Source organism: Micrasema longulum, unplaced genomic scaffold (assembly GCF_059751315.1).
Source record: "Micrasema longulum isolate JH-2025_06_02 unplaced genomic scaffold, ASM5975131v1 h1tg000455l, whole genome shotgun sequence".
NCBI lineage: Eukaryota > Metazoa > Arthropoda > Insecta > Trichoptera > Brachycentridae > Micrasema > Micrasema longulum.
In genome coordinates, this window is record NW_028277654.1 from 64,008 (window position 1) to 81,314 (window position 17,307).

Genomic DNA, 17,307 nt, shown 5'->3' on the forward strand with positions numbered 1-17,307 from the left:
AGGCTGAATTATCCTCCTACTAGGCAACGTCTAAAAACACTTTTTAATATTTATATCAGTTAATTTAATTAACAATGTTTTTCAAATCCAGCTATTACATTTGACACACTCAATACATGTTTGGTTTATTGTATTATATTTGGTGGACTAATGCAGTGCCCCATGTATCACATGATGCGGCTAAGATGATGACGATAGTGAGTTTATCGCGCCTGAGCGGTAATAGTGGCACTAGTTCAAAAGTGTCGTTTTTAAGTTATGCCAGAATATTTCCTAAACATAATTTATAACAGCATGTTTCTGTAAAATGTTCATGTTACTTTAAAAGCAAAAATATCAATTTGAAACCATAGGTTTCTGCTAAAATTCAAGAAATAATAGTGGCACAATGATCCTTATGCCATTGTTATTTTTAAAAATAAATTTTAAAAGACGATACGAGTGAAGTGTGCGTATTAATTTGTGCCTTTTTTTGCGAATAAATGTCAATTTACTGATAGCCCGGGCGTGTTTGTAACCGCTCTCCTGTAAAAATAAGTTTTTTGAGTTGTGCCACTATTATTCCAGCGTGCGATATAATAGTAGTTATGTATGAGAGAGCATCTGGCATTTAGCATTATTTATCACAGCAGTTAGCATTCATCAATTTAAAAAACAATGTTTAAAATAATATTCCCGAAATACTATTGTAATAATCGTTAGCAAGCGTTTAAAATGTTATTTTTATATAATTAGCTCGCTAGCGAAATAAATAAAACAAACATTAATTTAATACCTAGTCTCACACCAACGCATAATTTTTTTGTCTAAAATGTTGTAAGATCTTAGACATGTTATTATGAATTCAAATCAGATGTTAATATTATGTAATTATTATTTTTATTATTTATTTAATACTTTACCAGAATATATCGTATAATTGAATTAAGTATGTATTTCTCATTGGCAAAACCTGTGCCGAGGAAGACATTAAATTAAATATTTAAATACACTTGTTAACATTTCGATTCAATATAATTATCATGTTTTCGCCAATAGGGAAATATCACATACTACGAATACCGATAAAAATATATGAAAATACTGGCTGAACCAATTCTCCTACTAGGCAACGCCTGAAAACAATTGTGAAGTGGCCACTTCACAATTGTTTTCAGGCGTTGCTTTCAGGCGTTGTTTTCAGGCGTTTTCAGGCGTTGACAAACCAGCCAATGACAGATCAAAAGCCCTGTAAATGCCTATACTTCCGTATTACTTCTCAAAAATGTTTTCTCTCTCTTTTGCAACGAATTTAAACCTAATACTTTCAATTATATTCCCGATCGGTGAAATTGTCCCATTGGACCATGTCTTTTGGTCAATTTTCGCGGCCGTGTGAAAGATGCGAAGTTGTCTCTGTTAACGAAAAACGAATTTCATTCAGTTTTGTGAATTGGAAAATATTTGAGAAAGGATAGGAACATGGAATGGATACCTACCTTTAATATGATCTGAATGTTCTTCAATTTCTGGCACTGGATGACAAAATGAACTATAGAATGTTTTCCAACCACTTTTTATCCGATGTTATGTCAAGTCAAAAATGTTGTTTGGTTTTGGTTCTAAATCCGAATCTTCTAATTTTGAATATCTTCTATCTTGATGTTAGGTAGGTACCATAAGGATGGGTCAAAGGAAGGATGGGAACGAAAGGTAATCGGCCAGGAATAGTATCGATAAATGCTGTTATTTACTGAACAGTCTCCACTATAAAAAATGAAGATATTTGGATTATTTAGGAATCCTTAAATGAGATCACTGCCAGATGATGTTTTTTGTGCAGCGGCCGCGGCGTCCGCGTCCGCGTCCTTGGCTTTGAGTCATGTCTGCCTGCACTTTCCTCTTGTTTTGCCCCTTTTCGGCGTCCTAACCGGTTTGAATGCATTTTTTATCGGACATCCAGTCAATATGATTCTCAGAATGATTACCAAGTCTGTGGCCTTTATTCTTTTGATATTCTGCCTCCCCGTGTCAAACGCTTTCGTAATTCCTTCGTCCGTCGAACGTTTTCGTTCAACCTTATATAACCAGGGCCCCGATTACAATGGGAAGTCAACAGAGTTATCTTTGACTGTCTGTAAATAAAAACCGATAATTGTGTACGAAAATGAGTATATTTGCATGAACATTTATTTATTTTATTGGGTAAGCAAACAGCATGTACACAAATATTGACAATTTCTTGGTACCTATATTAGTGTAGGACGCTCATGAACACACCAAAAAAAATGTTTACACTCAATACAATAATTTAAATTATGTTCAATATAATAAATGTAAAAGAAATTAAATGAAAACAAATGTATATAGTAATAAAGGTAAATATCTTGTCTATAAGCTTCTTTCTGCAGACCAACTACTGCTGTACAAAATTATGTCAGGAATAGTTAACTGTACAGAACTACTTAGTTTAATAACAATACATGCCAGCCAGGATTTGTAGACGGTACCACCTGTTTCATGTACTAATAAGTAAAACATCGTATGTTAAAAATATTTTTTTTTGTAGGCCTTTTTCAGTGTACAATACAAAATTTAAAGTTATAGATTACACAAACATCACTTTGTCAGATTTCAAATTTACACTAAAAATGCATTATGTAACTTAGTAGACATTATAATAATAAATATGTACATCCCCCTTCCCCTCCTTATCCTCTCTTCAGGCATTCTTGTCCTAATCCCGCCCAATTTACAATAACTTACCGTTCTTAAAAAAATATTTGATTATTGAAAAATATTTACGAGTACATGAAAATAACATTTTTATATGCATAAACTTATATGTATTTATTTAATATGTAATATACTCGTATTTTCTTTACTAACTTTGTATACTTTGTGGAAATCTGTTATTAGTTCTGAGTTTATACACTATATCTGTTTGTTTACAAATATGTATGTAGAACTGTTGATTTCCCAAATAAAATAAAATAAAATAAAATAAAATAAATAAAAATAATATATGGTTATATTGGTCGCATATTCTAGGTATTGTAGATTATTTCAAATAGTTTTTTGACGCGTTTTCTGTGTAAACAGAAGATTTTGTCTTGTCGGTCTAGATGGCAAACGGAATGGAAGTTATTCTAGTAGGTTGGGAGAATCAATTTTATTAAATTGAATAAAAATAACTGGTCTAACATAATTCTTCGATTTTTAAGAGAGTTTATTCCATGGTACTGCATACATTCAGCACGGTTAGAGAAGTTAATGTTTAACCGGTAGTCGACCTGCTTAAAAAAAATTGTTGGACCCTTTCTAGTCTATTAATACTTACATTATAGTAAGGTGACCAAATAGGAGCACAGTATTCTATCTGGGGACGAACAAATGTCATGACATCTGTCTGATTATTACTACGCATGTTTTGCTTTGTAAAATCTGTCAAAATTGTAAGATTTGATGAAGCTGACCGTTGTTTTAGGAAACGTTGTTGATTTGGGATATGTTTCAAAATCAGGATAAATGCGATCGTATATTATTTTTTCAAAAGTTTACTAAATACCGACAGAATTGAGGGGCGATAGTTTTTGGCTCAATTTTTTACTCCCGACTTGTGTATTGGAATGACAAATGCTTCCTTAAACTTTCGAGGAAAAATACCTTCTTTTAGTGATCTGTTTAAAAGTAAAGTCAGCGGAGTCAGCGCACAGCGTACATCGAATAAAGGTGGAATTCCATCGCCGCCTGCACCTTTGTTTATATCGAGCTTAATCAAGTATTTAAAAACTTCCACCTTGCTTAAAATTAAGCAACCTATATTATCAGAAGCCCTATTGACCTGTGGTATTTTCTTCTGTGAACGCAATTGAAGCTGTGAACGTAATTGAACATTAACAAGTATCTTCGTCGGTAACCTATAAAAGGGAAATATCACGTTTTTTTTATTACTTTTTTTAAGTAATAAAGGTCTATGAATTACGGTCTAGTAAAAAAAAAATTTTTGCTTATTATTAGTAGCATAAAAAATACTTTTAAATTTGTAATTTTGAATTCCCGTAAAAAGGGTCATTCCATTGGCCACGCCCCTAATACGTCACGATTCATGTTTATTTGTTCCTACCATTGAAATTTGTGTAGAACAAATTCATGAATCTTGACGTCACAACAACAAGGCCAAACACGTCGCGTTTTTCTACTAATGTATTTTTGTTGAATTTATTTTTTACCTTTATGTATAAAAACATTTCTCTACAATATCCGTATTGATTCAAAAAATACAATTAATTATTCTAAATCCATTTCATATATTTTTATCGGTATTCGTAGTATGTGACATTTTCCTATTGAAAATGTTTAGAAGAAAAAAATGTAAGCATATTCCTTGTAAAAAATAAAAATTGAACGAAAATCATCAAGGAGTTTCCTACTCAAATCCCTCCCACTGAGGAAAATCCAGTCCTTAACTCCTTTCTTGAAAATAGTTTTTGTCTTTGAGAGCTTAATACGCTCTTCCAAAATATTGAACACTTTCGGTGCGATAAATGATAGATGTTTCCGAGCAAAAGTCGTACGGGTTTTGGGTATGACATTATTCATGCTCTGGGAAAAACCTCGTACAGACATTTTGCTTAGACCTCTCCTTATTGTTCGTCAAGAAGTGTGTAAGTGTTAGGTACAGTTGTCTCATACCCAGCACCTTTATGTATTGGAACAACTGTTGTTGGAGGGCTTTAAAATGGATGCTTTTAATAGACTAATAAACTAAGTAAATTTTTTCCTTCAATTTTTATGTATCGTATTATCAGCGCTATGATTTTTTAAAGTTTAGTATTTCTGAAATAACTCCGCGTGTGACGTCAGAGGTCTCTTCCGCTTATTCTCTGTCAGTTCTACCGATCGGTCCATTTACGGTAAGCAAACCGGATGTCTTTCGCAGCTCTCTTATCATTGGTTGGTTTATATGAACCAGTGATGTCGTTTAAGGCAGTTCGTTTTCATTAAAATATTTTTCATTATTTTTTTCGTACATTTTCAAGAATCTTTGCCGTTAATTAAATGCTCTAATTTTTACCGCGCGCAGGAAAACATTTTTGTTTCCAATTTCCGTAGGGCTGAAGTTCCTCATTGCAATTATAGTATTCAACGGTATTTTGAATACTCTAGTAAGTTTATCGATATGAGAAATCAACGCGAAAAAGAGATAAAAAGAGATAAAGATATATTTGTTCCTCAAATCTGGATGACCTCGAATATGAACACGCTGTATTTTTTTTTAATCTAAAATTTTATTAATTTATATTTGTATATGTATTGCTTTTAAAAATAGCTCAAATGTTTTGTTATGATGTCGTGCATAAGTAATATGTTCGTTTTATGTTTTGGCACCGATGCGCAATGGCGATGCGCTGTAAAGATCTCGTTATGCTGTATCTACATATATAAAATATGTATTTGCATTTCCTAACGAAATCCTTGTAATAAAAAGTGAATTTGGCATTACTGATGGAATAGCATTAGCATCGTGAAATCCGTATGAAATTTAGAAATTATCAGGGACTACTAATTGAACTTGCTATTTTTACAATCAAAACATTTTTGGGAAGGGATTATGGAAGTCTAGGCATCTTTATGCAGCCTTGTGTCAGGGCGGTTGTAACTAATTTTTGGTTTTCAATAAATAATGGAACCGAACAAAAATGTGCAATGAGTGTTAACTTGGTACCACAAAGTAAAACGGATTTTTTTCAGAAGCATTATACTTATTTGTTTATAGTAATCTAAATGTAAGATATTATGCCTGATAAATTATTTATTTAACATGCTATTTTGTAAATATTATTTGTCTTAATTTAGGGGAACCAATGGTTCCATGCGTTCTATGAACGGACCGCGCATGGTAAGCAGGTGGTTAAAATGTAGACCTTTTAATATCCTACTAATTGTTTTTTATTTTATTTGACATATTAAATCTGATTAAATCATAGGTATCTCGTTATTTTTTATAGTTTGTAATTTATATTTATTTATTCATCTGCAAAAATATTTCACAAAAAAGATAATCATACGCAAATACAGGTCAAGAGTACATACATAATACATACGTTATCTATACTAATCTATATCGATCTGTACTATCTATTTATCTCTAGTAATATTATAAAAGCGAAAGTGTGTTTGTTTGTGTGTCTTTTACGTCTCAACGGAGCTACCGATCGGCTTGATTGTTGCACAGGGACAGCCGGAGAGATGGGGAGTAAAATATGGTACTTAATTTTTATCCCGAAAATTAAAATATACGCAATAAAAATTATTTGAAAATGAGTAAGTTGAGCGGTAAGTTGGGACGTCTAAAATAATCAATTTGAAATTATTTTTTAAAAATTAAATTCTACAATTGCTTTGCTTTATCTATGGTTAGTTTGGTTTGTTTTTCGTTTTATGATGCTACCGTAGACTAACAGATCATCGTATTTCTTTAAAAAGAATAGTTGGAAGATCAAGCTACTTTCGATCCCGACAAAATATATCTTTCCAACGGGAAAATTCTTACTGATAAACAAAAACTCTGATTAATAAACGACAAGACTATTGAATTTCTCCCCTTTACCCGTGAGCAAACCCGCGGGTTTATTCGTCATAATTATTATCGCGGCAATTTATATTTCGGTTTCAATTTTTATTATTATTATTGATTTCATGTGTTTTAGAATCATTCAATGAAAAAACCCATGTAACAAAAAACTTCTCGCTAAACACACAAAACTCCTAGCTAGTCAGGAACCTGTGCATACATGACTAAAACAGTGAAATATATAAATAATGAAACATGTACAAGTGTAATACATAAAATTTTGCCTATTTTTTCCGTCTACGTGTATTTCTTAAATTCTTTGAATTGTTAATTTTTGTGATATAAAAAAAACATTTATTGATGTCAGTGAGATTTATCGTCTGCATCTATTTTATCTATTAGGGGAAAAGCGACGCCTGAAAGTATTTTTTAGTTTGTAGATTCTTAAATCAGTTTGTTTTATCAATAATATTTTTAATATGTCCAAATGCTTGTTGACGAAACTATTAGATTTTACCCTTTAGAAAAACTTATCGGGAATTTGCTAAAACCTTCATAAAAAAATTTAGGATGACAAATAAGGTCGCCGACGAAACCCATAATACTGGATTACCTACCAAAAAAGGGACAAAAATCATTTTTTATTATTTGCAATTTATCGTGATTAGCATGCTAATGATTTTTTGTTAATCAGCGATAATTTTCACCACTATCTGGCACAGTGTTTTGGGCATGGGTGGGGGGAGGGTGTGTGTGTGTGGAGGGGAGTGCATCGGAAATAGCGATAGAGGGGTCAACGTCAGCTCAACTCGGGGGTTATTTACGAACTTATTCGACTTTTCCGAGAATTTGAAATAAATCACTGTAGGTACTATTTACATTTTTCAAGTATGCAGTTTCTGTGCCAAGCCGAACATACATATCTAATAAAATAACTTATCGGTTCAAGCGAAAGTCTTCTCAATCATAAAAATAAGTACACATACAGTACTACTCCGATTATCCGAATACCAGTCATCCGTATTGCCAAATATCAGGATTGTTATCTATGAAAAGTAAAAGAGATGTTATAATAACAAAAAATATTTATTTATAAAATTAATTAAGAAAATTATATTACATGAAAAATATTTATTGTTTTATTACAATGTACAGGGTCCAACTAAGGGGGCTAATAAGGGTGAGTTTTTAAATTCTATCTGCTGATTTATTAAAATTCTATCGCTATTATAGAATTTCAATACTCACCCTTATTAGCCCCCTTAGTTGGACCCTGCACATTGTAATAAAACAATAAATAATTTCATGTGGTAGAATCTTATCTTAAAGTACACCGCCATCACATGTTTCAATAATTTGTCTCACTCAGTTCCATTGAAATATTGCGTATTGTATATTTTTTTTAACTTATTTTTAAATGTACCTACACTAAAGATAATATTTAGTTTTATATAAACTATCCTTACACTGTATAATATTCACCAGTCTGAAGATGCCCATTAGAAGGTGAAAGCGCTAATTGGTCAAAATAAATAAGTGGAAGTGTACCAAGTATTTTTAAATGAATGACTTATATGTAAATATAAGTTATTACATCATTACAATGGAATTCCATCAAGAATTGTCAGTAAATAATTTAAATAAAAAATTTAAAGGTTACGTTTTCGACGAAATGGGTTCCATGAAAAAAGCCAAATGAAACAAGTCATTTTGTCAATGTTCATTATTTAACTTTAAACTTTTTAAACTTAACTTTTTGTAGCGCAACTTGGCCTCAGTCTGTCACGGTATATATAAATAAATAACGTAAAAACACGCGTGTTTTTTTTTATGCGCACATAATATAATATGATATATTTTATGAATATGTTACTTTGTTACGTATGTCTGGCGTGGTGATGGCGTATAGCGCGGCGTTAAAATGATGGTTTACCTGTTCAGGGTGCCCAAGAAGCCTGATATTTCAGAAAAATGTCCGTCTTAGGTAAAAAAAAGGAAAAATTGTTTCAAGTGAAATTTTATTTAACAAATAAATGCAGTAATGTGATTTTTTCATTAACTTAGACGTATTTTTCGGATGACGAGATTTTTTTCGACAGATCTTTTTTTGTAAAATGCAAAAGTAATAATCTTTACTATTCTTTTATTTTTACGCTAGAAACGCGCGTGAAATCAAAAAATGTCTATCACAGAGCAATGCCGGCCGCACGCCTCTCGAATTCGTAAGAGGAAACGCGGTCTGACTTTTCTTCATACCAACGTATTCCCGTAGTAGGCCAATCCTCTTTGACCGAAGGTTGCATTCTTTTTGAAAATTTTTTTGCAGCATCAGGGTGGAGTATATAGTAACTCTTGTATTTGTAACGGAAGGTAGAGAATAATGTTTATGTGCGTATGGTAACAGAGCTTTTACATAAAGTTGTGTTATAGATTTTACATTAAGATTTTCGAATACACCGAATGAGCTGGTTCTGATATGACTCTTAAAAAACTCTCCTTTAAACGCGGCAAACGCCCGTCATATAGCCCGTTTATGGTAACCCTAGGCGTGGCGGGCCGAATATAATATTCGGTTCGGCCAAATGGATACCGCTTGCGAAGGTCAGGATTAGTATTGAAACTGTGCTTGTGGAGTGCAAGCACACTACTCGTACTGTATAATATCTACACTATGTATTTATATAATAAAGCATTTGTCTGTTATATTTTTAAAGCAGGCTGCGTGCCGATAATAATACCGCCATTATTTAGAATATTCTAAGGTTGGTTTTCGTTCAGACTGCCATGCCATGTCGACTGCGAATAAAATAAACGGGGTTGTGAACTAACCCACTTTTCAAATTATGCGTTATTCGGTATTATTTTCAATCATTTACGTACATTTTTTATATTCAATTATTTATTTAACTTTTTGTACATAATGTTATTTGCACATTGGCAGGCTGATTGCCAAATGGCAATTTCTTCCAACCAACCAATAAAATAAAAGTTTTATTTTTATAATTCAAGTTACAGAAAATATTCAATAGAAAAAAATATATTAAAAAGCTAAAGATATATAAAAATAGAAATAAACGTAATAAATTACCTTAAATCAAAACTATTACTCAATGGGAAAAAGAAAAAAGAGGAACAGAGGAGAGATTAAGGAAGAGAAAGGAGATGTTTCTTCAGACGTGATTTAAACAGAGATAATGTAGTAACATCTTTGATGGTGGATGGGAGATGATTCCACAGTCGAGCCGCATGGACACTATATGAGTTAGAGAAGAAAGAGGAATTGTGGATGGGTATTAAGAGAGTGCCTTGAGAATTAGAACGAAGAGGTAAATCATGAACCGATAAGCGTTGAAATTTTTCATGCAGGTATATAGGAGAGTTAGGGCTATGAAGTACATTAAACAGAAGAACAGAATTATCGTCAATAGTATAAAATAAAATGAAAGGGACACGGAAAAATCAGCTTAATTATATAAGATCGTTACTTATTTGATTTTATTTTTTCAATTAAAGAAAAAGTTAGAATCAAATTAAAATATTATTAGGTAAGTAAGCAAACATTGTACCAATATACTGGGTAATTAAAGATTTCTATTTGTTTAAAAATATATATTTCCTTCAAAAAATACATAACAAAACTGGTATATATAATTTTTTTTTTTTTTTATAAAAGAAATATTTGCGTTCTTATGATTTACCCAAATATTTAATTTTGAGGGACATTTTTAACGAGTTGTAAATAACTCACTATTAGAAAATGGAATCAAGTTGGAGTAGAGTGGGATTCGAACCACGGACCTTTGGCCCGTGAGTCCGAGACACTAGCCACGGGACCACAACCCGATCCAAAATGATTATCAATTTATCATCGCTACGCCGGCAATTTCTGTTAAGTGATTATTTTTTTAAAAGTATTTTTAACTTCTCATTAAGATTTCACAATTTTGTTTCAACAAAATATAGTTAAATATTTTGTCATAATAAAATTACGTATTTTTCCTTTTTGCCATGAGTAAAAATGTATTTAAAAGTAAAATTCACCATCAAAAGATACATTGTTGAAACTATCTCTTAAAAAAAAAGATAATGTCAATTAACAGATATTGCCAGCGCAACGACATTATGTATGAATTTTTCATAAAATTCCATTGTAATTAGGTAATAACTTAAGTCTGAAAGATGAAAGCGCTAATTGGAGAAATAATATAATTTAAAAAAAACAAAAACAAACGCCGTTTCCAAGCAAGGCCTTGAGGTGATTTTCACAAAAATGGCGCTATATAAATTATCCGACTATATAAGGATAGGCAGAGAGGATATAACGCCATATCACCCTGTCTTTGCATACAGATCTCGCTTTCTCTACCTTTATTATCTTCTCATGCACGTCCGTCGATTATTCCGACTTTTGACATTGTCCATCTTTAACTATTTGCTGGATTTGGTCATGCCGTGCCGCACAAATTATTCAAAATAAGGCAATGAGGATTATACTCAAAAGAAATATCTTTTCTAATGTAGAAATAATGCACATAAATATTGGCTCGGTCACGGTAAGGTAAAAAATAAAATATGTAGCAATTTTTATTCGTAATATAATTAAGGGGATACATAAAATAAAAATATAATCGAATTCAACCACCAATTTCTTACAATCGAAACTAGGGATAAAAAAAAGATAGGATTACCGATGAGGATAAAAACAGAGTATCAAGTTGAGTTACTTGAAGAAATAAAAGAAATGGAAAAGCCTTGAAATATTTTTAATTGATTAGAAAAAATATGTTCTTGAGATATTTCGATGTAAAATTGCAATATTATTGAAAGTTTATTTTATTTATTTAAAACATCTAGTACAAAGAATTAGTACTTTGGCGGACTTATTGCTAAAAGCAATGTCTTCCAGTCAACCAAAAACAGATTGGTCAAAAAGAAGAGATTGGTCAAAATTTTGTACTAAAAAAAACATCAACACATGCCAAAATAATAAAAACCTAATTAATTAAAAATAACAGCTGTTTTTTAATTGGGAGATAAGGCTTGCACATATTAACTATAATAAAATAAAATAAAGTACATTATTTATTTATTTTTGCACCACAACAGGCCAGGAGGCCCAATTACAGTGGTGAATTACATCACAGAACACCCAGGCTTGAGAAGATTCACATTTTCATTTTTGTGATCTCACCGGGAATCGAACCCGGAACCTTTCGTGTGTGAGTCAAGCGTCTTGATTATGTTAAATGATGAGGAATGTGGGATAGTGTGTTTGGAAGGAGAGAGAAAAAGGAACCAAGGAAAGAAAAAAAGGGATAAAAATACATATTTAAGAAAGAAAAGTTCTTGAGATGTAGATGCAAAAATAAATAAATATGAAAATAAATCAAAATATTAGTTAATATCTAGAATATAATGGTTAAAAAATAATTCAAACATTACAACATGGATAGAAAACATTCAGATTTTCATATAAAAATATTTTCAGTGAAACATGACTAATGGATCTTTTCAAATTGTGTTTGGGAAATCTGTTATTATGTACGTGTTTTAAATCCCCATAATTTTGGTCTCCGATCTTTGGGTAGGAAAATTTTTGATGGAACGGGAAATTGGCGGGGGTAGTTTTATTGGACGAACCCAAAACCATTACCATGTTGCGGTATTCTAATTACATATTAAGGGAATATCTACAGCTTCCAATTGTTGGGCTCAATCCAGTCCCAGTTTCATTATTTAGAAATGTAAATGGATATTTCGAAGGTTTGCGCATCTCGACTTACAATTCTAGACTTGTCTAGCCCCATTTTCGCTTTAATTAATACCTATCGTGCCTTTGAAGGAATAATGCCACTGTTTAAAAAATAAATAAACTTTTTCGATAACGTAACATAACCAGCTCCGAATTATTTGGTCCAATCCAAATCTACTAAGAAACAAGTTGTTGTAGAACGAGGAGCGCACCCCAGTGACCTTATTCTATAACTACAGTAGAACTCCTATTATCCGAATCAATTAGGTCCGGACTCTATTCGGATAATTGGATTTTTTCCGAAACAATTGTATTTTTTAAATTAATTACTGTATGTATGTTGAAAATAAAAATGAGCTTTTAATTAATTAAATGAAAAGGCAACACTTTTACACGTTAAGCGTAGTTACAAGTGCCGTGCGTTAGCATAGTATGTACGTACCGTACTGCAAATGCAAGTCATTGCTTGCTTAACATCTCGGTCAAAGTAAGCTGTTTGACTGTCATCATCCGTTTTCGGGCAGCCAAGTCGTTATTTCGCGAATCGCAGTACGTTTCTGTCTTTTTTTTTCTGAAATTCTGAAAGCGATGGATAGTCGGAGTTCGGATACTCGGATTTCTACTGTTATTCGTTTCGCAAATTCATTCGTATCGTAAGAGAGGGAACGAGAGCGAAATACGGTTTTGATGGCGTTAGAGAGGGATGGATATGTCGTTCCGAAAAAGATGAGTTGATCTTAATTCGTTCAACGAACGGCCTAGCCACTCAGTTGAATGCCGGCATTTAATGAACAGCCTAGCCATTCAGTTGAATGCCGGCATTTAATGAACAGCCTAAGCTGTGAGCGGCTAGCCGCTCTGTCGAATGGCTGATTTAACTATTTGGCGGCGACAGATATATGTCGGACGAACGAATTTACGAAACGATATAAATTGTGACAGAATAAACCTTCGGATTTTTTATCCGGAGTGCGCAACACTTCCACGGGACCAAATAACGACTTATTTTTAAAAATGATACTTTACCGGACAGAAAACGAAATTATTAAAACCTTAGAGTAATAACTCGACGGCTTATTGAGACGCCCTTTCGGTCTACTGTATGAGTAAAAGCGTTTGAAATTTTTGGTTCTGTCATTGGTTTAACAACAAACGTGTAACGGACGGTTTCGGTTTGCGCTTGCAATTCTCGACCCGAGTACCCACGGCCCGTTGTATTGCTGTAAACTGTAGCTAACTGCGTGATTGATAATAATATAATGGTTTTTGTCCGTATGAACGACTCTAAAAGCGTTGGCGAATCACCCTTAGACGAATTGTTAATAGTTTCCTTTTAAAATGAAATCCAAATGAAAAAATACTTTATTTAGTAAGATCATATGTTTTTATAAAAAAATATGCATTCCAGTGATGCGGACATGCTGACAAAGTATTTATATTGCACATACGTGTGTGTGTAGTGTACGTACACGAAGAGATACCATGTTATAGTATTAGTGAAACGGGTCTCGTGTTCTTTATATGTGTAGACGAATATCGGTGCATTCACAAATACAATCATCGAATAAAATACTTTTGCATGCTTCCATACACATGTACGCGACCAAGTTTTCTTACCATGTGTAGCCATAAAATTAGGGCCACAAATATTTGTTTATTTTTATTTCAATATTATTATTATTATTGATGAGTTTTTATTCCATAAAATACACATGTTATTACAATATTTGTTCATTATAAAATTTGTTATAAAACATATTTTTCCGGATAAACTATTAAATAATATGAATTTGTTGCAACAAAGAGAGAAAACATTTTTGAGGAGGGAATATGGAAGTCTAGGCATTTACAGGGCTTATGACCTGTCATTGGCTGGTTTAAGTGCCCATTTGACATACCGTGTAACATTCACCATTCTGCCCATGTTTAACCATACATATTTCCTCAACTCCATCCGTTGACTTTAGTGAAGTAAAAAATCTGAAACCTCTATCGCGTAGGTGAGATTCATCTGCCTGATTCAATTTACCTACTAGGCAACGTCTGAAAACAAGTTTTCAATAATAGTTCGTCATCATAATTAAGATTCAAATAAAATAGTGCAGACGAAATATTGTACACATATAAAATAATAAACATTTATATATTTATTTTGTTTTTGATGCTTCGAATTTGAAAAAATTGTATGAAGAAGAAAAAAAAACATTCAAAAACAATAATACATAAATAATGCCAACAACATAAAAATCATCATCAACATTCCCTTTCCGCACCAGGAATAATAATAATAATAGCCTTCATTAATTTCAAATAAGAAATCTTCCTGATATTTAAAAAAATATATTTTGTTTTGTTTTAATTTTGTAAATAAATTAGTAAAAATGGTTCTAATACGATTGCCGTCCCTGTACAGTTTGTTAAGAATGTGTTGGTGCAATTTTTTCACAGCAGTGTTATTTCAAGTTCAGGGTCAGTCGCTTGTCTGCTGGAATTTTTTATCATAAATTATCACACCGCCTGTCCGTGTAGTGGTGTGATCGGCCGCGGGCCGGAGGGGCGGGGCGGGAGGGAGAACGGGGTGGCAGGGGAGCCAAATACCAAAGGACTTTAAAAACGGCGAAATGCTACGGATTTTTTTTTTACTATTGTGCCAATTCCGTATTCCACTCGACGCGTCGTCCTGTACTCCTCGGCATTCTACGCTCACAGACTAATTATTACATATCGGCCATTCGAAGGAACTAAAATTTTGCTAAAAAATAAATTAAATATTTACTGGCAAAATATTCCTCCTAAAAAGAAAAACAAAAACGCTGTTCCATAAAAAAGCGTTTTAAAAAAAATGTCTTAACTATATCAATTTTTTAAACGATTATTGGAGGCATAATTGAAAAGTGATATTGAGATAATAACACTTTTATGAAAAGAGTAAATAATCAAATCAAAGTTGGAATAATTTTGACTTTTACAAATGATAAATAATGGTTACGTTATTTTTTTTTATATTTTACAAACAAAAATCTAGCTATGTATGTATTTGACCAGTTTAAATGATTTTTAAAGTACCGTAAAAATTTTCTAGTGTTGTGGGTGTTTTCTGCAAATTGAGAAATGTTATTTATGCCCAATGGGCATTTTTATGGACATATTTATGCATAGAAAACTATTATAAAAAAAGTATAGAGAGTCAATGGTTTATAGTAGACTTTGTGGGAGTGGAAGTGGGAGAGAGGTGTTTATAAATGAATTTGATTCAGTGATCGTTTGAAAGAAGACAACTTGTTATTAAAGAAATCAAGACTGGTATGTTTGTTGGCAGACCTAAGAATTCTGGGCATAGGGGAATAAAAACCATAGTTAGTTCTATGGTAATCGGTATGAAAGAGTAAGTTTTGTCTGAGGTTTCTAGTTTAGATATTTAATTTTATTGAGCTCAGTAGTTTAGGCGCATCAAAGAGTTGAGAATTTTAAATAGGACTATAAGGTCGGATTTATTTCGACGGTCTTGAAGAGAAGATATATTCAAGGTAGTTTCTAACTCATTATACGTATATAGGTCTCTGGATAAGCTCAACCTTTAGCCCATCTTTCTCAAAACTCGATGTTGAACTGATTCAATATTCTTGATGTGAACATCATAATATGGAGACCAGATAACAGAGGAATACTCTAGATGCGGGCGAACTAGGGAACAGAAGAGAGTTTTGAGGGTATTGATATTTTCGAAGTCAGCTTTGCTTCTGTTAATAAATCCAAGAAGTTTTAAGGATTTATTGATAACATGTTCAATATGAATTGTAAATGAAAGTTTAGTGTCAAGTATAATACCTAAATCTCGTATACTAGACACAGATGATAATATTTCATCGTTTTTGTGATCGACACTATTTTCAGAAGGTGATTATTACAGTTTTTTGTATGAAAGCGGTCTGGCTGTTTTTAGCAGAACATAGAATTGACCTTCCTGCACCCGATAACACCAATATATCATTTTTTCAAAATTGTGGTCTGACTGCTTCCTGCATAACTACGTTCAATTTTACCTAGAATTTGAGAAAAATACCACAAAATTTATGCGATTTAAAATGCTTTTATTTATTTTTTAAAAACCAAATTAAATATAATGCAGCAATTTTTAAACACGAAATAATTAAGGGGATGAATAAAATAAAAACGAGAATAAAATTTAGCCAACAATGTCGTGGGATAAAAAAAAAGATAAGATTACCAATGAGGAGAAAAACAGAATCTCAAAACTCATTGTACAAGGGATTGAAGCTGTACAATGCGTTACAAGAAGAACTAAAGTAGATTAAAAAGATCGAAATATCTAAAATTAATTTGAAAAAATGTTATTGAGAAATTTTGATAAACAAATTGTAATGTTATTAAAAGTTTATATTAGTTCTTAAGATGTTATGAACTAACTTAATAAAGCATAAATAAATAAACTTTAAGTTTTTTCTCTAATAACAACTCATTATTTAAATATATTTACTATCAGAAATACCTTAGAAAATATCGTTTATTTGTTTAATTTTTAATGGCACGAATTCGACAGAACGGCGTTTTAACATGGGAAAATCACATTATGATTTGCTTACTTTTTATCGGTCTACAAAGACATCTTAAGTAAATATATCCTGTACTGATTTTTACACATAAAACCTAATTCTAATAATTTGTTTAGATATTTTTGTTAAATACAAATCTTTGATGGGCGGACAAAAGAATATAACTGCATTTTTGTTCATTTAACGATTTATATGAGAAAATGTTTATTGTGTATCAATGGTATTAACAGTACAGATATACGCCTGCTCAAAACATAGCTTTCCCACCACATACCGCACACCGCATCTGAGGACATAAGTCTCCTTGGCTTGACTTTAAAAGTTTCTCGCTGCCGAACGAGAAAAGCTGCCCGATGGAGCTCTCAATCTGGTAGCCTTAGCATATTTGTGCTGAAAGAAAGTAATCTAGAAGCACATAATATGCA